Here is a 26457-nt window from a genome sequence, read left to right as displayed (position 1 = left end):
GGGGAATGAGGATGGTGGGTGTGGAGGGGGCTGCAGGGGTGTGTTTGGCGGATGTGGGAGGTCATTGGGGTGGGGAGTTGAGTGAGGTTGGTGCAGGTGAGGAAGGTGGATCAGGGGCTGGTTGAGGGTTTAGGTTAGCTGGGGTTCAAAGAAGTGGGGAATGAGGTTGGTAGGGGTAGGAAAGGGTTGGTGGGAGGCTGTGGGAGGGCTCGAGGGGGTGGGGAGTGAGGATGGGCTGGGAGAAGAAGTGTGTGTGGCCCATGTGGTGGGTAAGGTGTGGGGTCGATGGCAGGAAACGGAAATGGCTGGATGGGAATGTTGAGGATGGTTGAATGTGGGAAGTTGTTAAAATTGGGCTGCAGCTTCAATGAAGGGCAAGTAAATAGGAATTTGGGATTGAGTTAGGGAGCTGGGATCATAATAATAAATAATAATAATAATAATTGGAGATATATCCATCTCCTAGAACTGGAAGGGACCTCAAAAGATCATTGAGTCCAACCCCCTGCGTTCACTAGCAGGACCAAGTACTGATTTTTTTTGCCCCAGATCCCTAAGTGGCCCACTCAAGGATGGGACTCACAAGCCTGAGTTTAGCAGGCCAATGCTCAAACCACTGAGTTATCCCTCCCTGAGTTATCCCTCATGAATGGCTTCCTTTTGCCTTAGGAGCTGCTTGCTGTAAATTCCAAGTTATCCCTTCAGTTTCCTTCCCTGATTCTCCAATGCAAAATAACAGTCTCAGGGAATGAAGCTACAGATACTGCTTCCCACATGGAATTGGTCTAATGACATGTGTAACTCTTTAAAGGGACAATAACTTAGGCCTTGTTTACACCTAAAAATTGGATTGACAGTTGCAGCACTCAGGGCTGTGAAAAACTTTGTGCCCTGTGCAACATAGTTAAATTGACCTAACCACAGCTGTAGATGCAGCTAGGTCAACAGGGGAATTCTTCTGTTGACCTAGTTACTGCCTTTTAGAGAGGTGGACATGGACAAAAATACTCTTTCCGTTGATGTAGCAATTATCTGTGCTACAGCTGCACAGGTGCAGTGCTATAGTGTAGAAATACCCTTACCCTCAGAGTAAGCCTCAATCCCAGCTACATGAGGTCTCCCAACATGGTCAAGACCAGTGGCACTGAAATGGTGTTGCAAGAGGGAGACTTGGACTGTGTCTGCACTTGCAGAGTTTTTCCACTGGCAGTTTCACCAGTGATAAGGAATCGGTAAAAGAAAAACGCTGGTTTGTGTTCTCACTTTTTTTGTCTGATTTTGTAAGCAACTGGTTTTTAAGTGAGGTGAAACTTATGGGTACACAAGACAAATCAGACTCCTGAAATGGATACAGTAGTTGGGAAAGGTTGAGAGCCACTGATGAAGACCAAGAGCATGTCTATACTTGAAAAAACTGAGGGAATGTCTACACTTGCCAATGACTTTGCAGTGAAACTCAGAAGTTTCATTGCAAACAGAAAACTGCCTACCTACACTGGTATTGAAAAATTGCTTACTTTCTCATTTTTACCATATAATAAACCAATTAGAATATAAATATTGTACTTATTTTGATATATAATATATGGAGCAGTATAAACAAGCCCTTGTCTGTATGAAATTTAGTTTGTACTGATTTCGCTAGTGCTTTTTATGTAGCCTGATGTAAAACTAGGCAAATATCTAGATGAGTTGATATACCTCCTGGAAGACCTCTGTGTACCCCCAGGGGTATACGTACCTGTGGTTGAGAACCACTGGTCTACACTACCAGTTTCTGTAGGTATATCTGCTGACCTAACCCCCAGTGTAGACAGCACTATGTTAGTGGGAGGGCTTCTCCTGTTGACGTAGCTATTGCTTCTCAGGGAGATGAAGTACTTATGAGCTCTCCTCTCAGGCCTGGTCTGTACTAGAGGGCGGGGTTGATGTAAGATATGCAACTTCAGCTACATGAATAGCATAGCTGAAGTTGAAGTATCTTATTTCGACTTACGTCCCGTCCTCATGGCGCAGGATCGATGGCCGCGGCTCCTCCTGTTGACTCCGCTACCACCGCTCGCTCTGGTGGAGTTCTGGAGTCGACAGATGAGACGCAATATATCGATCCCCAATAAACTGATCGCTATCCGCAGGTAGTGTAGACGTACTCTCCGTGTAGGTAGTGTCTTCTCGAAGTGCTACAGCAGCGCAGCTGCACCGTAAGTGTAGACAATCCCTGAGAATTTTTTTTTAAAACTTCTTATTACACACAGAAGCCTTGAAATAGAAGTAGTGAGAAGGGATGGGGATGCTCAGTCATGTCTATTGTGGTGCTCTAGTTCTTTTGAAACCTGTATTTGAGGTGAGTAGACTTTTTTTTGTCTAGGCTGAGAGGATTTCAGGGGTGATTGTACTGGTGCTGTGTCTCCCTACACAGTGAGAGTGGTAAATATAATGTAGCTTATTTCAAGGAAAGTGTTTGGTGTTAATGACACATAAAAAGACGGACATGAAGCAGAAGGTTTTTCTTCTGTCCTGAATATGCCCTGTCTGATGGTACATCTTGTTTTTTCTGTTTTTGTGGGGTAGGAGAAGGAGAGCAATTGACTGGAGAAGAGAGATTCAGAAACTTAAAAGAGACAGGCCAAATTTGGTCCAGCATTTAGAATGTGTATTTAAAACAACAATGATAAAAACAAAACAATCCCCAAACACCTAACTGTATGATTTCGCATTCCAGTGTAACTTTTTAACAAATAAATATTCTCAACCAGTTGCTAATGTAAACATTGCAGCATTGTACTAGTGCATGAGAACAAGGAGTGAAACTCAGTGTATAAAAAGAGAAACCAGATAGACTATTTACATTGCCCAAATTGAAAAAATGTAGAAAACAAAAAGTTTAAGTAAATTAGATGGGTAAAATTTTCAATTTTGCTATTTCTTTACCTTTAGGTAAGGGAAAGGAAATTTGTAGACATTCTCCAGTCTTGTTGTGCCTTTCTGTGTACAAGTACAACTATGTGACACCCATAAAATGTACTAAAAATGATTTTTCATCAGCACTTTAAAATTACGTATTACTGTATTTCTAGTGGTCATCTGTTATTTAATTCAACGCTAATTAAATTCTGTGAGGTAGCTCTTTTATAAAGTTGAAAAATATATAGATGATGGGAAATATACCAGGTTGAAATAGCTAAAATATGATTTCAGATAATTCCATAAAGGTGGTGCTACACTTCCAGACTTAGAAAACAGGGAGCTTTTCGTTTGCTTTTAATGATTTGATTTATTGGTCTGAACTTTTTTCACTCTTTGATCATGCACTGAGAGGCTTCAGTGAGAGTCAAAAGGGGCTTTGCATGCGCACGGGGCTCGCTCACACAGTTATTAGTATAGGACTGGGGCCTTAAAATCAGTCTCTGCACTTGCAGACAACACTACAAAAATTTGAAGGTTGTGACAAAGTTTGCGTTTCTGCATGCTCTGACATCTTCTTTTAACTTGATGGCCATGGTAGCTGTGGAAACTAATGATCTGTTTTAGTTTAATATAGGCTTTCCCTTCAATTAGTTTTTTTAATTGTCAGTGTTACATCCTCATTAAAGAGTGTTAGGTTCTAGAATGTGTGTTCTGGCCATGGTGCATAGACCCCTAAAACAGTATGGTAGCTGATAATCTAAACATCGGTTTAAAACTTTTTGGATGGTGGTTTCCACTGCAGCTGCATGCACACCCTGCATTTATCCTCACATCCAGTACCTGGGGGTTTAGAAGGAGCCACAGTACCAACTGCCACGTAATTCCTTCTTATTGCTGCTGGCAAAGTAAGCAAGTACTCACTATTGTCTGTTGCTACTCCTGTAGGTCCCTCTTCTTGGGAGGGGATGGGTGGGTATTGAACTGCTCTTTTGTTTTCCAGTTCCTTTTAGGGCAATTAGTGCAGTTTAGATGCTTGGCCCAGATGCTTTTTTGGTAACTTCACTGAGCCTTGATTGTTCTGCTATGATTTGTGCCTGTTGGAATGATTGAAGTTAAGCTCCAGGGCCTCAAGTCTTGCCCCTTATGTGAAGGTACTATACACCTCTACCCTGGTATAACGCAGTTGTGAGGAGCCAAAAATTCCTACCGTGTTATAGGTGAAATGCTGTTATATCAGCGTAGGGGTGGCAGGGCTGCAGAGGTGATTTAAAGAGCCCGGGCTCCTGCTGCGGGGAGCCCCAGGCCCTTTAAATCACCGGCAGAGCCCCGCTGCCGCAGCCCCAGGGTAGCGGTGACAGGGCTCCAGTGGTGATTGAAAGGGCTCGGGGCTCCCTGCAGCAGCCAGAGCCCCAGGCCCTTTAAATCGCCAGCGAGCCCTGCTGCTACTGTGCTATATGTGAACCAGTGTTATATCGGGTCATGTTATAGCGGGGTAGAGGTATACTTAGTGGATCAGTGTATGACTGCTTGCTCTGACTTAGAGGGGTAATACTAAGGATCTGTGCTTTTGTGTGTGGATCTCTTTTAGCCTCACATAGAGCCACAGAATGCCAACTTGAGCTTAATCTTAATGACTCCATTACGAGACTGTGCTATTCACCCTATTACTTCTGGCTGTATTTGGCTCCATCACACATGCTGAAGCTCAAGAGCTCTGACAAATGTCTAGAGCCACAACCTGTGACGTGGATCTGCATCCGTCCTGATTGGTTGGTTAAAAGCAAGCAAAACCACAACTGTGCAAGTCAGTGCCTTCCTCAAAGATGCGTACATACCAAATTCCTTGAAAAATACAAGGTCTCTGAGAGAGACTTGGCAACTTTGAACCTGAAATTGTTGGGATTTGAAAAATCTCACTGACTTTTCAACATCGTCCAGTTCAAGCAATTGAGAAAGGGAAAACCACTCTCTCAACAAATATATTTTGAAACTAGCCTTCAGTCCACCTTCCAAAAGTGCTGACTATTTCTACCCAATGCTCTAAAAAAAGGATTAAAGTACTTTTATACAGATCCTGTTCCTGGTTTTTGTACTGAATCTGCAGCCCATAGTAGGTCAAGTTAGGCTGATTTCCCTTGCTTAGTCCCATAGAAGGAAGAGACAAAGTGCAAGCTATGTAGGGGATGAAGTCATGCTCCTCAGCTATCCTCCATATGAACATAGTTAATTACCAAGCTATAATAGTTCAGTAAAATATCTTGTTGTGGGACAAACTGACTCCTTTACATGAAGAGGCACAGGAGGCCATCACAATGAATTGATGAATTTTGAATTTACAAGTTATACAGCTTCAAACAGGGTCTAGAAAATCATTGTAGTTAATTGCTGCTTGTTTCACTTAAACTTAACCATGTTTTTGTGTAGTTGTATTGCAGTAGTGCCTAGAGACCACAACTGAGATCAGTGCATTGTTGGGCTAAGCACTACCAAAAAAAAAAGTAAGACAATCCCTGTCCCAAAGAGCTTACCATCAAATAGACATGGTAGACAACAAGTATGGAGGGGTGAAGGTGTGGGCAATCCTTGGTGTGGTGCTGCAGGTGTCAAGGTGGATTTGATTTAAATCAAATGGATTTAAATCATGATTTAAGTCACTAGTCAAGAAGACTCAATTTAATCATGGATTTCTACATAAAAGTGCATTCTTGTTGGTTATTATAACCTTCATACATATTCTCCACAACTCAGAGATAGATGTAGGTTTCATTTTTAGAGTGTACACACTATGCATTTTTTAAATGATTTATTTGAAAACTTTTCAGATTAGTTTTTCAGCTATATCAGAAAATGAATGATTGGTTATTTCATTTACCAACGGTAATTGAAGCAGATATTTATGAAGTCATTGGGAGGTGAACTATCTCCAATTCAACAGGTTAATCATTAATATTTGGAGGATTTTCTTGCCATGCTGTATTAGGAGGAGACATCACCAGCAGACACTTTAAATTTGTTTTATTTAAACTAAACATACAATGTTAGTATCTGAATTTAGCAAACATATAATATTTTAACAAAACAAGCATATGAATTTTTGAATTTAGTTAAACATTCAAGTTTTTTAAAATCAGGTTTGTTTTTGTTAAAATTGTTTTTAACTAAAATAGTGAAATGAAATATTTAAAAAAACAAAAACAAAACAAAAATTAATTCGACTTACGTCAGCCAGGTCAATATGAGAAACTTAAAATATTGGCTTCTGCAGCTAACTCAGTTGTCTTCACCTTCATTTTCCTGTTTGTTCATAATCTGGAAAAGAAAAACAAGATTTCCTGCTTTTTCAGGTCCCAAACGATTTCTCAGTTTGGAATGAATTAGTCCAAAGGAAGAAAATATTCTTTCCACACTGCCAGAAGAAGCTACTTCTATTAAAAGTGAGATTATCACTTCAACAGTCTCTGAATCCAAGTGCTTAATTGACTTCCACCAGTTCACTGGTGTGACTTTCTTTAAAACATGTATTTCTTGAATGGTTCACTCTTAGCTCTGAAGTTTATTATAGTTGGCATTATGGAGGCATGGTTGCTGGCTTTCCATGTCATAGCCAACTCTTCTTCTTCAGCAGTTAAGCTTTGACCCTGGTACTGAGTATTGAGAATATTTGCAAGAAAATGAGCTGGCAATAGTGCTTGTCTCATTCGTTTTTTTTAATGCTTGTAATTTAACTCTGTCATTGCATAGTTCTCTTTTTAAGATCTCACTCAGTTCTTTCCAAATTTCAACAGCATCAGGAATCAAACAGCTATTTCCCTGCATTTTGTTCCAGGCTACAGAAATAGGCTTCAGGTTACTTGACATGTGTTCAACATTTCTCTTAAGCCCAGCATTGAGAACTTTGGCTGTGATAGTGCCATCTATTTTTTCACGATTTTGTTCACGAACTGTCATCAGATTAGGCTAGTTCTTGTTATAGTGTTCAGAACAGTCCACTGCTGATTCCATCACACGTCTTGTGGAAGAGTTAGCTTGGTTCTTCCCACTTTTTTTGGAGCAGCTGCTGCGAAGTGGTTGTTACAGAAGTATTTTGCAATTTCAACACATTAGCTATTATTTCTGGTACGAGCACTGCACCCATATGTTATTAGCTTGGGACTCTCTTCTAAATAACATCTTCTTATCTTGGATACATTTGCGGCATCATCTGTGACCAAGCTGCATACTAGACATTTGATTTTTTTTTTCAGTTTGTTATAGCTACTTCTTGTAAGTATTCTGCTGTGTGTGCACTTCCTGATATATAAATTGTTTCTGTAAGGAAGACATTCCCTTCTTCTTTTGTACACAAGCACATACAACAGGATCATTGTGGACATTGCTTCACCTATCAAGACTCAGGTTACAATTTTACCCTCTAGAGTCTAGACCTTTTGCACACTGCTCAATTTCTCTTTCATACACTTTATCCAGCAATTTGTTTGCGACATCTGCTCTGTTGGGTGGACTGTATCTTGGTCTTATTGACTGAACCATGTTAATGAAGTGTGGGTTCTCAGTCATATGGAAAGGAGAGTTTGTTGCATAAACAACCCGGGAAGTTTTTTCATCAATTACCTATTTTTGTAATCTGCTGAATCTTATCACAAATTTATCTATGGTTGTTTCTGGATGATGGAGATTTTTTTTTCTTTTTGCTACGGGTGATATGCTGTGGCTATGTGGTATAGGTGATGTGGCAGAAACATTATCACTGACAGATAACTCTGAAACTATAGAAAATAATGGCGATCTTGAAGGTTGATAGTCTTCAGAATCCTGTATGTTGAGGATGGATTCTCCTAAACAAAATATGTCAATGCAGTTACCATATATGCTCATTCATTAGCCTGTTCATTTATAAGCCAACCCCCCGAGATGGTTAGGTAAAAATAACAAAAACTGTATGACCTTTTCATAAGCCGACCCTATATTTCAGGAGTTGACAGACTTTGGCTCCTGGCCCATTAGGGTAAACCGCTAGCGGGCCTGGACGTTTTGTTTACCTGGAGTGTCTGCAGGCACGGAGTCCCTCATCTCCTAGTGCAAACTGCAGACACTGGGAGCTGAGGGGCTCCGTGCCTGCAGACGCTCCAGGTAAACAAAATGACAATGTATTAGATATTCAATTCAATGATTCTATAGAGTTTAAAATCATCAAATTTTGGTGTAGACCCATTTATAAGCCGACCCCCGCTCTTTGATGCATCACATTTTTACCAAAAATAGTCGGCTTATGAACGAGTATATAAGGTATTTAATTATTATTACCATACTGCTCATTTAGTATTACTCATTGCATTCACTGACAGTCAGTACTACTTTAAAGGTGAAATTGTAAAAGGAAGATCTGCCTATTTCAGCTATTTTATTTTTCATCACAACTGCATCTAAAATGATAGTAACAACTATTTTTTTTCTCAAACTTGAGAATTAAAGAATAGTCCAGAAGGAAGACAGACAGTCCTTAAGAAAGAAGTATGAAATAAAAAAAGTTTACCAACCTGAAGATCCTGCATGTTCAGACATGTTTCTTTCATCATCTTCAATGCAGCTTCCTCCTGAGAAGAAACACTTTTCATGATGTTTCATTCGGGCAACCAGGCCTTGCATTTCTTTGTTGCACTCTTTGCACACATGCCTGTCTTACCCACAGGTAGAGGAACTTCGTTAAAATATTCCCAAACTGGGTCTCTTTTACGGCCTGCTGCCATTATAGGTTTCCCCTTCTAGTAAGAGAACAGTATGGTAGATCTCAAATCAATGAAGTCTACACTTAGAAAGACCTCAAGACTTCTGGAATATGCTGCTCAAACAGTTTCACTTTTGTTTTTACTGCCTGTCCCTGCCTTCTCACATTTTTGACCAGACTTCTTATCCTTGTCAAGATCTATTCTACCCCCAACAATCTTCTGTTCATTGAACTTTTAGAAACTTTGCACTTCTAGAGAGAGGAAAGAGATTGACTCTGTGCACACAAATTTGAAGAGGGACAATAGGCTTGAGGTCTGTTATTTCTCACATCTGTATATTTATTTATTTATGTTAAAACATTTTTGCTGTTAACAAGCACGTTATCTCTGGAGACACAAATCTACAGTTTGAGAACTGCAAAACTAAGCATCTCTGATGGTATCTTCTAGACTGAGCACTTCCCATTGGGTAGATAGAAATATTAACCTAAATAATCTATACAGAAGCCCCTGGAGTCACATAAGATTGGGTCCCTAATCCATGAACTATTGGGACTCTCTTACAAAACTTTTCGTAAGCATTACATGAATATATTGTCTCATACTGTAGAATTAGAATTTATAATCCCTATTCCATGACGTGAGATCTTTTTGAGCTATAATGTATCTTAATTAAAACTATCTTTAGATAGGTTTTTCCCTCAAAAAGCATTTTATCAAAATAATCTGATATAAATAAAAAAAAATACGATTTTTATCCACCCTGACAGGTGTGCACCATTTTAATTTCCCATGATTGGCAGCAATATGTTCAATTTAATAGTCTGGGCAAAGAGAAGTCAATACACATTAACAAAACAGCATATTCCCTTTTTAATAAGGCTTCAGGACAGGAGGAATTACAGTGGATGGTTCATAAGGTCCCCACATCAGGACCGAAACTTAAAATCTGTAACACCAAGTCTCTGAGGCCTTATATTGACCTAATTATGTCAGTGTACACACTACAGCCTTGCTCCTGCCAATGTAAGTGCCCTACTAGACTGACATAATAATTTCCCCTCCACAAGAGGTTTGGGACTTATACCTGTGTAGTTAGGGCAATGCAGGGTAGACACTGCATTACTTACATCTATTGGTGGTCATTCTTATCAAACTGGAGCCATGAAATTGACAAAAAAGCTGGCTCCCACCCAGGCTGGTCTCCACTCCAAGCTGGGCTGCCACGCAGGCTCCCGGCTCAGGCTCCCTCCTTCCAGTTGGGCTGCCACCCAGGCTCTCAGTTCCCTGCTCCCCACTGGGAGCATTGCAGCTGACTAGGCTCTGGGTGTGGATCTCCCTGCCAGGAGCCTGGCTCCCCCCTCCGGCCCCGGCTCTTGGCTCCCTGCTCCCCTCCGGAAGCACAACTGTGCCTGGCTGGAGCTCCATTCCCAGTCTGGTTGGCTGCCCCGTTCCCAACGGGGAGCCAAAGTGTGTGTGTGGGGGCAAGTCAGGCTTCCAGTGGGGAGCTGCACACGGAGCTGAAAGTCCTGGCTCTCAACACCGCACACTGCCCCTCTTAAATTGATGGAAGGACTCCTGGTGAGGACATGCAACAATGACAGAAAAAGGGCAGTGTGGACACAAACCACTGTAGTAAGTTGACCTAACATAGGTCCACTTAAGTTTATAGTGTAGACATACCTCAAGGATATGTCTACACAGGGATAAAAAATCCGTGACTGGTCCTCCAAGAATTGAGGGTCCCAGAGCACAGGCTCCAGCCTGAGCCCAAATGGTCTATACAGCAATTTTTAGCCCCATAGCCCAAATCCCATGAGCCTAAGTCAGCTGACTTAGGCCAGCTGCAGCCGTGCTGTTGGTCGTTTATCCCTGTGTAGACATACTCTGATTACGCTTGTCTAGAGACAGAGAGAATACACTGCAGCTTGCATGTCCTTTCCTTCCCTCTTCCTGTTTATGTAACCCAGCCCTAGGTTGGGACAGGGCCTCCTTGATTACACCCTAGGTTCTACTTAGCTGTAGGCTCCACCCTGTCCCTTAAAGGAGTAATGCATATCTTCAGAAGGGGAAATAGATAAGGAGCAGCCAAGTGACTTGCTCAAGAAAACACAATAGGTTAGCATCAGAGCTGGATATAGGACCCATTTCTCTTGACTCCTGGATCAGTGCCCTATCCATTAGACCACACTGCCTCGCTTGCTATTCTGAGGGAGAAGATATTTGGAAAATTGGATTGGGGTATGTGTGTGTTGCAGAGAGAAGCTTTGTTTTGAAGGCAGTGATATCTTGTGATCAGTCTGTGTTCTGGAAGTGAGTTCCATGTTTGTGGGCCTGCTACCTTGAAAGTTTTGTCTTGTGAGTTAATGTGTCATTGTTCTAGTACAGTGGTTCTCAAACTATTTTACTGGTGACCCCTTCCACATAGCAAGTCTCTGAGTGCGACCCCACCTAATAAATTAAAAGCACTTGTTTATATATTTAACACCATTATAAATGCTGGCAGCAAAGTGGGGTTTGGGGTGGAGGCTGACAGCTCGCACCCCCCTCATGTATTAACCTCATGAACCCCTGAAGGGTCCTGACCCCCAGTTTGAGAACCCCCATTCTAATAAGTGTAACTGCTGAAGGCAGTCATGCTCATGGAAATTGAGGTTGTCTGTTTAAAGCTTGGGTCCTTATTGTGGAAGACTTTTAAGAGCAGAGCTGGAACACTGAATATGTGCTGTTCAACAGGGAACCGTTAAATGATAGGGGGTGGAGTATTAGTCTGATATGATTTCGGATTCCTTGCTAAGTAGGTGGCTGCTTTCTCTGGTATCAGCTAGAGCCTTTTTAAGTTAAGTGATTTAAACACAGCATACATAGGGATGCAGTAGTCAAATTGAGGTAACAAACAGAGCTGGGTGGGAAATGGTTTTTCCATCACGTAAAAATGTTTGACATTTCAAAATTTTCGTGTTCTGAATTGGGATGAAGGTTTCACTTTTTGACATTTTTGTTATGAAAAACCACAAAGAGGCTTCCCCACCTCGTTTCCCTTCTATGGAATAATAGCCCAATAGTGATTAGGGCAATCAAGTGGGATGTGGGAGACCTAGGGTCAAGTCCTTGCTCTGACTGATTCCAAGGGATTTGAATCTGGGTTTCCCATATCCATGTAAGTGGCCTAACCACTGGGCTATTCGCTATTCTGGAGGCCAGAGTGGGGGTTGCGCGGCTCTTATTTTGACCAGAAATTCGATCGTGGACGTAAGAAAACTTATTGACTGAAGTTTTTTCAAAACTGATCAGTTCTTGTGAAAAGTTTTGGTTTTGGTGAATCTGCATTTTGACAAAATGGTTTGTCAAAAAATTCACAGCCAGCTTTCATTATAGATCACCATAGTCAGATCAGAGTGTGACAGGATGGAGCAGTATACTAGTGAGGAGTAGAAGAGACCTTTTTTTTTTTTTTTTTGCATCCATAGCTATTGTGGATCCTACAATACTGACGACTCTAAGAGGGCTGTGAACAGACTTGAAGTAGATATTTTATTTATAACCTTACATATTGGTCCTGAATGAAGTTAGACTGGGGTTTTCTTTCTTATGAAAACCTTATAAAAATTAAACAATATTACATGTTGCACATTATATGTATTTAACATTCTAGCTTAATAGATTCATAGATTTTTTTTTTTTTTTTAAAGTCCAGATGGGGCTATTATGATGATCTAATCTCCTGCTTATTGCAGGCCAAAGAACCATGCCCAGTGTTTGCATCTGGCCTATAACTTCTGTTTGAATAATAGCATATCTTTTAAGAAGATTTCCAGTCTTGATTTAAAGATGTCAAGGGACAGAGTATTCACAGCGTCAGTGGTTAATTATTCTCACTGTTAAACATGTATGCCATATTTCTAATCTGAATTAGTCTACTTCAGTTTCCAGACGCTGGATCTGAATGTACTTTTTTAAATGTTAACTATATCTCGTAAAATAAATAAGAAGTGTTAACACAGCAAAGTAATGCATCTTTAAGAACCTTACATTTTGTTTCCTGACTTTAATGTTTTACTCTTAATGTTATGTTAGCAGACGCTTTGTTCTAAAGTGAATATTTTTACTTTATAGAAAAACTGGGCTCCTTCATTCTGCCAGAAACCTCATCTTCCTGTTATCTTGTTAGTGAACAACATTGTATTCCATTTAGATTATCTTTTAAAAATAGTTGGACATTTCTCATTCTTTCTTTCTCCCACCACCAGCAGTTATAGACAGTAAGCATTATCTTCTTTGATTGGCCCTTTCCAAACACGCATGTGTGGTCTGCAAAGAGGTAGTGGGGACAATTTTTTTCTTTGCTTTTTCATGAAGTATAAGAAAGTCTAAAATATTTTAAAAGGTTTGTTCCTGTTCCCCCCCCACTTCCCTCCCTCCTTTGGTCATCTGTAGATTTCCAGAGCAGACAAGAGGACTATTTTAACATTACCATGTAAACTGCCTTTCTGTGAAAGAGCCCACCAGACTAGAATCTGAGCTGCTGCTCCTGTTTGCACTGTTTCAGAATAAAGAATGAGCACAGTCGCTAGAGCTTAGTGTATTGGGGTCGTTGAAACTGGTTAATATGACAGTCTTGAGGGAACCTTCCAGAGAGTCCAGCTTGGGAACTGGGGCCTTTTGGATCAGCCTGATGGAAATGCTGACACTGCCAGTGCTGAGAACAGGGTTGGGGACATGGTTGTAGATCTACAATTATGCTAGAGAAGTCCCCAGCCTTGCCTTAGGAGTTCTTGTGAAATTCCTAATTAATAGTTTAGTATGTGGAGTTTGAGATGTGGTGTTTGCATGTATTCTGCTTTTGGTGTGCGTGTGCCCCATGTGCTAGAGTGTGGCCCTGAGTGTAGGGGGTTGTAAGTAACAATTATGATTCCATAGTTAAGTCTGTTAGAAAATATTCTGGCCTAAACCCTACTTTTAACACTTCACTATGCACACAGTATATTAAGGTTATTATAAACAAAAACATATTTTGGCATGCAAATTCAAATGCTTTGCATCATTCCACAAATGCATTTTTTTAAGATTGAAGCAAATCAGCCAAGTATCTTCAGAGATATAACGTATCTGAAAAATTAGCAGATTTTCTATTTTCAGGGGGACAGGGACGTCATTTTTGGTGCATTGTGATACAGCTAATTTATATATTGTAAATGAGAGCTAGTATAGAGGACAGATTGAAAAATATTTTTCTAAAAATAGGTTACTCAGAAGTTAATTGTGGAGGACTGGTATTGGTTACTGTAGAGGTTAGTCTTCATAAATGACTGCAGTGTAATACAGATACTGATGTAAATTGGAGAAAACAGACTTTGTGAGCAGATTGTAATCTGTAGCACCAGATAACACAGATTATCACAAGCACACAAGAATGTTGCATTTTCATGTGTCTGGATAAGACTCAGCTCCCCAGTCTTGCTAGGGTTATGACACCACAAATTATTTCTGTTTACCTTTTAGGAGAAAAACTACCTGAATACTACTTCTCTAGTTCTTGTGAAGGGTGGAAGTGTCCTCTTGGCTACCTGACTCAATGGGAAGGAAGAATTTTTCCATTCCACCCAGCCGGACCACTAGATGGGTTGAGGAGTGCCTTGTGGCAATCTTCCATGTTTCTCATGAGAGAACTCCCAGCTCACACCTTCGATTCCTTCAGATGAGATTTTCAACAAAATGGGGGTGATAGTGCTATGGATGTCCTAATTCCTTTCAAAACTGGTTGTGAAATTCCTCCTCAGTTAGTCATTCATCTTGTCATTGTTTTTCCTATATGCATTCTGGTGAGGCTGTTCTCTGCAAACCTTATGGAAAATATCCTTGATGTCTTATCTCAAGTACATTAAAGCACTTTATCCATCCAGCTCGGTTTCTTTGCAGTTGCTGCTGCTCATTCTTATAGAGTTCTTAGGTAATGTATGATTAAGGCTACATTTTAGTCACAGGTATTTTTGTAAAAGTCGTGGACAGGTCACAGGCTGTAAACAAAAATTCACGGGCCGGTGACCTGTCCATGACTTTCACTAAAAATACCTGCCCTGACTAAAACTTGGGCAGGGGGCCATAGGTGCTCTGCAGGAGGGTGATGGTGGGGGAATCCGGAGGTGCTGGGGGAGGTGGCCTGGGACCACTGCTGATACTGGGGGAGAGGGAGGGCTGGGCTGCGGTGCACGGCCCGGGACCCCTGGTGGTGCTGGGGGAAAGGGGGTTGGTGGGGTTGGCAAGGGCTTCCTACCTGGTTCTGTGTCCCTGCAGCCCTTAGGTGGCTGAGGAAGGAGCCAGGGCAGGGGCTTCGCTGCTCTTGCCACAAGTGCTGGCTACCGCAGCTCCCATTGTCTAGGAACCGCAGCCAATGGGAGCTGTGGGGGTGGGCAGTGTGCAGCGCGGAGACCCCCTCTGCGACGTAGGAGTTGCTCGGGGGCGATGCCAGTGGGAGCTGGGGAGCCCCCCGCCCTGAGGTAAATGCCCCTCCCCCCTCCTGCCCCTAGCCCTGAGCTCCCTCCCACACACCCAAACTGCTGCTGCTGGCAGCCTGAGCCAGCACCAGCCGTTACAAAAGTCACAGAATCCATGACCTCCGTGACAGACTTGCAGCCTTATGTATGATTAAACCTGCCAGAGCAAAAATTTTAAAATTAGTTGGTTTGCTTTTGTTTTTAAAATATGTGCAATGAAAATACCTGAAACTTCTATTTCTTGCTGTGTTAAAAAATGTTACAAAGTGGATGGCAAGATCTACAGATTTCCCAAACTTACTGGCACGCTTGGGAATGCAAGATTTTGAAGTGGGTGAGTGGGCTATTTTTAAAATACAGAATTTAAAGAATTTAGTTTTTATTCTTAAAAATGAGTCATAGTTTGTCTAAAATAAGTGGAAATTCTCTTTAAATGCATTTAAAGAAAGTTTGTAATATTTAAATATGTTCACTGAAAAAAGAACAAACCCCTCAAAGCTGCACCCAAGATTTTAATAAGCTGTGTACCTATCCTTTCAGATCCTTCAGGACTAATATATGTTGCTGAATTTTTTTCAGTCTTCTAGTCTTTGCTTTTCAAGACTTAAGTAAATGTTTTGCTGATAAATTTTAAATCAATTTCTGTATTGACCCATTCCCTTCACCCACATGTTTGTTTTGTTTGTTCCCATTTCACTATTTTGACCATATGTTTTCAAATCTCCCTGTAGGACTGCTTCCTTTATCTTGGGGCTTCTAGAAAAAAATGGGAGAGAAAGTTTGGAGAACTGATCAAATAATAAGTTGTATAACAGAAAAGTTCTTTAAACAATTGTTGTTCCCCCCCCTCTCCATTCATGTGAAAGCAGAGTCTGCCACCCAGTGGAAGTACTTGTAAGGAGACTCTTAGAATATGATGATGATAATAAAATCTCCATAATTCTTATCTTCATAGTTTTCAGAGAGTATGTATTCATTTTTTAGCTGTCTTTCCCTCTGCAGTGTGGCTCAAAGCCCTGGGGTGGTTTTCCCCCAGAACTCTTTCCTATAATTTCTTTTTTTTTTTTTAAATTTTTGGGGGGAAGGGAGTGTCTTCTAGTTTTAATTTGCTTCCATATGTTTCATTAATCACAATGATTCATAATCTCCTAATACTTTACACATCCATATTCTGATATTATATCATAAAGTACTTTCCTGCCACCTCACTTTATTTATGCAATAATAGAGACTTTGTGCACTATATTATTTGTGTTAGTATTTCAGTACCACAATGTACCTTGACCTTCTGTATGTCAAGGACATTGGGAGTTAGAATTCTGAGATATTACCAGAAAAAAAAGAAAAGAGAAATAACATACAATGTAACCAATAATTTCTCAAATAGCGAGGTTCCCTCTGACTCAAAATGGTGTTTCATGTTGACCATGAATCTGTTTTTCAGGATTTGAATTTGCATATCAAATTTAGCATCTCAATATTGATATACAACTTTAGCCCAAGTAATAGAACATGTTCCCCATGCCTTCAAGGTATAGATCATTAAACATGCTAGAATTGTGTGATTTTCATGAGTCTGTTATCCTGTTGAATTTTGTTTTACTTTTTTGTACTTTTCAGTTACTTGTAAATACTATTTTCTCTCTTGTTCAAAGTGTTTTAATAACTATTTTTAATAGGAAGGGTGGGGGGCATGAATTAGTAAGGCTTGATAAACCCACCTACCCAATGACAGTGAATAATACATTTTTCTTGTCTAGGAGGTAGTATGGCCTACTTTGTCGTAGGACTTGAGAGACCTTGGTTCTGTTCCTGGCTATGCCATTGCTGGGTGACCTTGGGCAGGTCACACCCCCTTTGTGTAAAATGGGGATAATGGTACTGACCTCCTTAGTAAAATGCTTTGAAATATAGTGATTTTCAACAGTAGATAAGAGCTCGGTATTAGGGAGCTTGTTTACTAATTTCTGCAAAATTGAACTTTTTTTTTAAATGATCAAAGGTTTCTAGCCTTTTTAGTTTGGAGGAACACCTTCCAAATGTAGCATTGCAGTATGGTCTACACTGCAACCAGAGTATAATTTTCAGATTGTGCATACTTATCTATGGTATCTTTAATCTAGTTAGTTTGGTAAAGAAAAGCACTGAGGATGTGGTGGCATAGGTTTCAATGTTATCTAGCCATGTAAGCATCTACGGGACTGCCTTCTATGCTATTGTGTCCTTACTACTATTTTGAGCAAGCTAGCTGGATTAAAGCTAGTGCGGATATTTCCACATGAACTGAATATTACATCCCAGGTTGCAGTGTAGATGTAGCCTTAGTTGGCTGACAGAATCTTTGCCTACCTGAGGATATTTACCCATTGCAGTCAGTGGCTGTCAGTAACAGGTGCCGGTCTAACTGTCATTTCTGAAATGTTGCTGAACACAGTTTGATCTGACCTGTGCTTCCACTTGATGAGTGAGTGAGTGAGTGAACACTGTTTAAGTGCACAGTCAGAGGGTATGTCCAGACTACCCGCTGTATTGGCGAGTAGCGATCGATTTAGTGGGGATCGATGTATCGCGTCTCGTTAAGACACGATATATCGATCCCCGAATGCACTCTCCGTTGACTCCAGAACTCCACCAGAGCGAGTGGCGGTAGCGGAGTCTACGGGGGAGCCGCTGCCATTGATCCCGCGCCATGAGGATGGGAGGTAAGTCGAAATAAGATATGTTGACTTCAGCTATGGTATTCTCGTAGCTGAAGTTGCATATCTTACATCGACGCCCCCCCCTAGTGTAGACCAGGCTTAAGTAACTTGACTCTGCACTGGGGAGTTACTGTAGTGGGATGGGGACATTTTGTGGTTGTTGTTTCAGCCTTCTAGGTAAAGTAACCTCTACCACTTTTGCTGTGTGTGTGTGTGGAGAGAGAGAGAGAGAGAGAGAAACAAGACTTGTCTACATGGGAAAGCTTTTGCAAAAGAAACTAGAATGTGAATTTAAAACGCAGTAGTTATTCCACACTAACTTAAAGGCCATGCATACACCACAAAATTAAATTACTGCCTCAGTAAATTACTGCCACTTGTGTGTGTCTACACTTTGCTCCTTTTGTCAGCAGTGCTTGTCCTCACCAGGAGCGCTTGTATGAATTGTACTATGTCGACCTTGACTCTACGCTGCTCTTGGAAGTAGAGTATTAAGTCGGCATAGCAGGGCAGTTATGTGAGCGGGAGCAAAATTTAAGTATAGACACTTCCATAGTTAGGTCAACTCAAGGCAACTTACGTCGACCTATCTGTATTGTAGACCAGACCTTACACTGCACTAAGAGTGCCTTTGTGTGGTTTAGTTTAATCTCACTTCCCAACAGGGTAGATTGATATAAATCAAAGTGATTTAAATCACCAAGCAGGAAACTTTACTTTAAATCATCAAATTGAATTATGTTTTGAATTTGTACTTTTAACATAAGAACGGCCACACTGGGTCAGACCAAAGGTCTATCTAGCCCAGTATCCTGTCTTCCGACAGTGGCCAGTGCCAGGGGCCCCAGAAGGAATTAACAGAACAGATAATCATCAAGTGATTCATTTCCTGTCGCTCATTCCCAGCTTCTGGCAAACTTAGGCTAGGGAAACCATCCCTGTCCATCCTGGCTAATAGCCACTGATGGACCTATCCCCCATGAATTTATCTAGTTCTTTTTTGAATCCTGTTATAGTCTTGGCCTTCACAACATCCTCTGGCAAAGAGTTCCCAGAGGTTAACTGTGCATTGTGTGAAGAAATACTTTGTTTTTAAACCTGCTGCCTATTAATTTCATTTGGTGACCCCTAGTTCTTATATTATGAGAAGGGGTAAGTAGCAATTCCTTATTTACTTTCTCTACGCCGGTCATGATTTTATAGACCTCAATCATATCCCCCCCATAGTTGTCTCTTTTCCAAGCTGAAAAGTACCAGTCTTATTCATATGTAAGCCGTTCCATACCCCTAATAATTTTTGTTGCCCTTTCCTGAACCCTTTCCAATTCCAATATACCTTTTTTTGAGATTGAGCAACCACATCTGCACGCAGTAGTCAAGATGTGGGCTTACCATCGATTTATGTAGAGGCAACATGATATTTTCTGTCCTACTATCTATCCCTTTCTTAATGATTCCCAACATTCTGTTTGCTTTTTTGACTGCCCCTGGACATTGAGTGGATGTTTTCAGAGAACTATCCACAATGACTCCAAGATCTCTTTCTTGAGTGGTAACAGCTAATTTAGTCCCCATCATTTTATATGTATAGTTAGGATTATGTTTTCCAATCTACATTACTTTGCATTTATCAACATTAAATTTCATCTGCCATTTTGTTGCCCATTCACCCAGTTTTGAGAGATCCTTTTGTAGCTCTTCACAGTCTGCCTGGGCTTTAACTATGTTGAGCAGTTTTTTATCATCTGCAAAATTTGCCATCTAACTGTTTACCCCTTTTCCCAGATCATTTATGAATATGTTGAATAGGATTGGTCCCAGTACAGACCCCTGGGGGACGCCACTTTTACCTCTCTGTGTTCTGAAAACTAACCATTTAGATCTACCTTTTGTTTTCTGTCTTTTAACCAGTTACTAACCCATGAGAGGACCTTCCCTGTTATACCATGACAGCTTACTTTGCTTAAGAGCCTTTGATGAGGGACCTTGTCAAAGACATTCTGAAAATCTAAGTACGCTATATCCACTGGATCGTCCTTGTCCATGTGTGTGTTGAGCCCCTCAAAGAATTCTAGTAGATTGGTGAGGCATGATTTCTCTTTACTAAAACCATGTTGACTCTTCCCCAACAAATTATGATCAACTATATGTCTGACAATATTGTTCTTTACTGTAGTTTCAACCAGTTTGCCTGGTACTGAAGTCAGGTTTACCGCCTTGTAATTGTAGGGATCACCTCCGGAACCCTTTTAAAAAATCGGCATCATGTTAGCTATCTTCCAGTCATTTGGTACAGAAGCCGATTTAAATGATAGGTTACAGACTATAACTGGTAGTTCTGCAGTTTCACATTTGAGTTCCTTCAGAACTCTTGGGTGAATACCATCCGGTCCTGTTGACTTATTACTGTTTAATTTATCAGTTTTTTCCAAAACCTCCTCTGACACCTCAATCTAGGACAGTTCCTCAGATTTGTCACCTAAAAAGAATGGCTCAGGTTTGGAAATCTCCCTCACATCCTCCACCATGAAGACCGTTGCAGAGAATTCATTTCGTTTCTCTGCACTGGCCTTATCATCCTTGAGTGCTCCTTTAGCATCTTGATTGTCCAGTGACCCCACTGGTTGTTTAGCAGGCTTCCTGCTTCTGATGTACTTAAACATATTTTTGCTATTACTTTTTGAGTCTTTGGCTAGTTCTTCAAATTCTTTTTTGAATTATATTTTTACACTTCATTTGCCAGAGTTTCTGCTCCTTTCTGTTTCCCTCACTAGGATTTAACTTCCACTTTTTAAAGGATACCTTTTTGCCTCTCACTGCTTCTTTTACTTTGTTTAGCCATGGTGGCACTTTTTTGATTCTCTTATTATGTTTTTTAATTTGTGGTATACATTTAAGTTGAGCCTCTATTATGGTGTCTTTAAAAAGTTTCCATGCATCCTGCATGAGATTTCACTTTTGGCACTTTTAATCTCTTTTTAACTACCCTCCTCATTTTATGGACTTCCCTTTCTGAAATTAAATGCTACAGTGATGGGCTGCTGTGGTGTTTTCCCTGCCACAGGGATGTTAAATTTAATTATATTATAGTCACTTTTACCAAACGGTCCAACTATATTCACTTCTTGGACCAGATCCTGTGCTCCATTCAGGACTAAATCAAGAATTGCCTCTCCTCTTGTTTGTTCCAGGTCCAGCTGCTCCAAGAAGCAGTCATTTAAGGTATCAAGAAACTTTATCTCTGCATCCCATCTTTAGGTGATATGTACCCAGTCAATATGGGGATAGTTGAAATCCCCCATTATTATTGAGGTTTTTTTAATTTAATAGCCTCTTCAATCTCTCTGCGCATTTCACAGTCACTGTCACCATCCTGGTCATATGGCCAGTAATGTATCCCTACTGCTCTATTCTTCTTATTAGAGCACGGAATTACTATCCATAGAGATTCTGTGGTACAGTTTGGTTCATTTAAGATTTTTACTTCATTTGATTCTATGCGTTTCCTTCACATATAGTGCCACTCCCCCACCAGCATGACCTGTTCTGTCCTTCTGATATATTTTGTTCCCTGGTATTACTGTATCCTGTTGATTATCCTCATTCCATCAAATTTCTGTGGTGCCTATTATATCAATATCCTCATTTAATATGAGGCACTCTAGTTCATGCTTCTTATTATTTAGACTTCTAGCATTGGTATATAAGCCCTTTACAAACTTGTCCCTTTTTAGCTGTCATGATGTAATCGAATGGGACTCTCCCTCATTTGACTGTTTCAGATCAGATTCTACCTGTATTTTATCATTTTCCATCCCCTCCTCCTTACTAGGGCATAGAGAATCTCCATTAATAGATCCTCCGCTTAGGAATGCTTCTGTCTGAACCACGTGCTCTTCCGCACCTGTCAGCCTTCCCCCAGCCCTTAGTTTAAAAACTGCTCTACGACCTTTTTAATTTTAAGTGCTGGCAATCTGGTTTCCTTTTTAGGTATTTTCCTGAAGAAAGATTGATTCTTGTTGGTTGGTAACCATTAAAACATTGTAAAGGCTACATTTATAATTAAATGTAGCCTTTACACTAAATTTGTTGTTTCTTTTTGGTAACCAGGAGGATACGCTATATCTTTCTCCATTTATTTAAGCAGTTATATAGCTTAACTTGGATTTATTTAGATTCTTAACGTCTACATTTTTTATTATATTTACTAGATTAATTTTTTTGCTTATTGTTTTCATTAAACTCTATCTGGGTGGAAATTCAAATTCAATTAAGAAGGTACAAAACCAGGCTTTTATTTTATTTTTTTAAATTAACTAAATGTGCTGGATGCATAAGAGAAAAAAAAAGTTTACTAAAACATGTTTTGCATTTAAAACTAACTGCTCTATTAAACAAAAGAAGTATGATTTGTAGCTAATGAATTGAGATGGTTGCTTCTGGTCACTATATCTTTCAAGGATTTAGAACTAGTACTGTACATCATGTTGTCTGTCACTAGTGGAAGAAGAAAACAAGCGCTCCTGCTTTTTCTGCTCCCAATTGGTTTCTTACATTTCAATGAACCAATCATTGAACTGAGCTACTTGAATAAACTGAAATGAAGAAAATTATATTCTCTCTGTACCTGGAGAACACATTACTATTGTCTAAAGCTGATTTAGTGTAATGCTGAGACACCCCAGTCGGTGGGTGGGATTGAACCTGGGACCTCTGGAGCTTAGTGCATGAGCCTCTACCATGAACTAAAAGCCAACTGGCTGTTAGCTAAGGCTGTAGAGCACACTCATTAATTGCTCTTTCTCTAAGTGGCCTCAGTGCCACTAGATCAGACAGTGCACCAGACCCAGAATGTGTAGGGATTACATACTCCCCCTAACTGAGGAAGTGCATCCGAGCTTCAGAGACTTCCCAGTTGAAATCCCAGACAAGACCCACTTGTAACGCCAACAGACCCTGGTTGTTGGTGGGCAGGATTGAACTGGGGACTTCTGGAGATTAGTGCATGAGCTTCTACCACATGAGCTAAAAGCCAACTGCTTGTAGGGCAGACTCACTTTATTTCTCTCTTTCTCTCTACATGGTCTTGGTGCCATTAGATGGAACAAAACACCACACCCAGGAGGTGTGTAGGTTACATTAGCACTTCAGCAAACTCTAGTTCAGTCACATCCACCAGTTCAGTGGTTTGATTTTCTTTAAAACTTTGGCAGCAAACATGTACTGCTTAACATATTAATTTAAATGATTTAAATAAGTTTAGACCTTAATGTAGATTGTCAATTTTAAATGTAATTTTAAATAGATTTATTTGAAAACAAACAAAACTGTTTAATTTAAATTTAAAAAATCCCCTGCCCTCCCCTTTTTAAAATCATCTGTTTTTATCAGCCTTGCTTCCAGAGTGGAGTAAGCTAAACACAGACACCTATAGTGCAGAATAAGAGTATTTACAAGGGGAGCTATTCTCCAGTAGCTCTTCAGGTTTCCTCCCCCTACCCCATGGATAGTAGATTTATATATCCACATTTTCTGCTACACTGCAATATGGAGGTTTACGCCATGGAGCTGGGCTGTGCAGTGCACAGAGGATATGATTCCCGTGCATGGGTTGCCCAAATCCTTCTCTGTTTCCTATACTGTACAATTGAACTTCACTGACATGGTACAAGGGGCTGCACTGCCCTAAAGGAAGGAGCAGTATTTGCCTGTAAGAAATGTGAATTGCTTCCATTTATTTCATTGATGTGCCATCTGAAATCTTTTTGTCTCTGGAGTCCTGCCTATACTGGTGAAGTTTTTTGCAGTGTAGATGGGTCCAAAGTGCAATTGCACTAAGAAAAAATACCAGTATTGCAGTAATGGTATAGCTGGGTTCATGTATTTCTTACAAACCTGCTGTAAAAATGTCTTTGGAGAAAGAAGTGCTTAAAGCACTGCTACTGCCAGTCCTGACACGCTGCTGGTAATTATAGTGTGAATACAATTGGAACTGAGGCCTGTGCCAGAGGTTTAGGCTCTGTGCCTCATCTCTGCCCAGGCAGCTATGGAAAGTAGTGGCAGATCAGCAGCATTTGATTATGAAGGTTAAGAGTCTGCTTTCTGCTGTCAGTGTTTGGGAAGTAAAGCTGTTGTGGTACTGTAACTAGAGGGGGAAGCAGTGCTTCATTTCGCAGTCAGAGGGTAAGAGGTAATTGGAGGGAGGAGCAGACAGGAGAAAAAAGAAGCTGACCCAACAGAAAGAGGAGGGGGCACAAGTAGGGGAAGTGGTCAAGGAGGAATTGCACAGGGAAACAAAAACATTAGTAGATGAAAACCAAAAGACCACTCCAGGATGGAGGAAAGCGATGCAGAGTAAAAATAGAAGCAAGCTACTTACTCTTAAGTTTGTTGGCTGGCTTAACTCATCCTATTAATTATCCAAAAAATTCAGAAATAAAACTTGCACCTTGCCTTAAAATGTTGCAGCATATGTCAAATGTTGAAAGGCCTTTTGACACAATTTGGAGGTCTACCTTGTTTTCCAGCAAGTTAACTCCTTTCTTATCCTAGATGGCTTTCTCTCTACTGATATAGCCCCCTACATTGTAATATCTGAATACCTTACAAATACTAATACACTTATCCTCAAAATACCGCTTCTGAAGTAGAGAAATATTAGCTTTATTTTAGATAAAGCCTCATTCAAAACCCATTGAGGTCAGTAGGACTCCCTAAAGGATCAGGCCCTTTTGTCACTTTTGGAAGTGCAACTTAGCAGTCTTAGTCACTTAAACCTTGCAATGCTGAGCGTAGCAACACCTAAATACCTTTAAAAATCCTGGACCTTAGTGACTTGCCCAGGGTTACACATGTGCATAATGTGCAAGAGCTGGAATTGAATCTAGATCTTCGGAGTTCCAGTCCAGTACCATAACCACAAGATCTTTCTTCTTGCAGACTGTTCTAAGTCCTTGTTGATGCTTTGAAATAGCACTATTTCAGTAGGGATTTTTTTGTCAGCAGTCAGTTTAATGAAATTTGAGCTGACCATGGATTTGTTCTTGTCTACACTTGGAGGTCAACACAGGTTCAGCTGAACAAATTGATCGAATGATGTTGTTTGTACACATAGGAAATCTCTCACTTGTTTTATGGCATAAGTTCAAGGAGACTAACCAGAGTGAAACATGATAAAAGTAAATAAAATAATATAGAGAAAGTAGATCCAGGGCTTCTGTTCTCCCTGTCTCATAACACAACACCCAGGGGCCATTTAATTAAATTTAAAGCTGGCAAATTTAGATCTGGTAAAAGGAAATACTTTTTCACGGGTCATTAGCACATTGAACTCATTGCTACAGGAAGTTGAGGCCAAAAACTAAGGAATATTTAATAAGAATTGGACACACATATTGATGATATAACTTTGGATACTTGGTAACATTTTGGAAGAAACACTTTGTTTCAGGGCTTAAGCCAGTCTCTAGTGATTAGAAATTAGGATAAGAGCGTATATAGAGACCATGTTATCCCATAATTACCTGCTGCATGGTTCTTATTATCAGAGGAAAGATAGTCCAGTGGTTAGATCATTAGCCTACCAGTTAGGCGACCTTAGTTCAGGTCTCTGCTTTGCCACAAACTTCCGTTGTGACCTTAGTCAAATTACTTAGCTTCCCAATGCATCAGTTCCCCATCTGTAATATAGGATTAATAATACTTGCATATCTTACTGGGTGTTATGAGGATTAAACCCATTAAAAATTGTGAAGCACTTGAGATCTATTGAAGAAAAGTGCTATGTAAGAGCTAGTTGTTATTCACTGAATCATATGGAATAGATGACTGTTAGACACAAATGACTGGATGGACTTGGGATCTGATCCAGTATGGGAGTTTGTATGTCCCTATGGGTGCATTTGTTTCTATTATTTTGTCTAGTAGTTCTTCTGATAGTAAAAAATGTCTATGCCCTTTCTACACAAGAGCTTACACAATAGTGAGAAATTTTCTGGTGCACCTGGCGTACATGAAGGTTCTAAAACCAGCTTAATCACTGGAGTGTGAGTAAAAGTCAAACTGCCAGGCTGGGTTTTCTGGTCACGTAAAACCACTTGTAATCAATATATTCATAAAAAAACAGAGAATGAAGCCTTGAAGCTTAGAAATGTTAACTGAATGGCTGTTTTGTTGCTGAACAAATTGTTCTATTTCCTTGGTTAGAGGATCTGCAGTTTACTTTCAGACAGATATATACTAAAAGCTCTGATAAAGACTTAATACTCAGATTTATTTATATTTGTTGTTTTGGTGGTAGTTTTGGTGCTAGTTTTTGGTATTCCCATGATGATCCTACCAGTCCCACTCTTTCATTGCCTCTCTCTGTATGACATGTGCTGGAGTTAGATATGGCTTCATTGGCACCTGCAGCAGTTGATTGGGCTGAATAATGAAAATAGGGATCGTGAGATAAGTACTTTTTAGTGGGTTTTTTTAAATGTTAATATTAAGAAAATTATAGTTGATTGCTGAAATACAAATGCAGGTACGGACATTAATTTTGCATCAAAATGAATAAATATAATTGTTCTGTAAATGTCCTCAACTAGCAGAATATCTGTGCAAGACTTGTTTTAATGTCTTTAGGAA

General features: G+C 40.2%; 1 protein-coding gene across 2 annotated transcripts in view; it reads left to right on the top strand.

The window, feature by feature from the left end:
- ACSL3 (acyl-CoA synthetase long chain family member 3) overlaps positions 1-26457 on the top strand; it is a 113198-nt gene that overhangs the window by 588 nt on the left and 86153 nt on the right. The gene's annotated exons all lie outside the window — the stretch shown is intronic.

The sequence above is a fragment of the Chelonoidis abingdonii genome, chromosome 8 (assembly GCF_003597395.2).
Source record: "Chelonoidis abingdonii isolate Lonesome George chromosome 8, CheloAbing_2.0, whole genome shotgun sequence".
Lineage (NCBI taxonomy): Eukaryota > Metazoa > Chordata > Testudines > Testudinidae > Chelonoidis > Chelonoidis abingdonii.
This window is presented reverse-complemented; position numbering and strand designations above follow the sequence as displayed.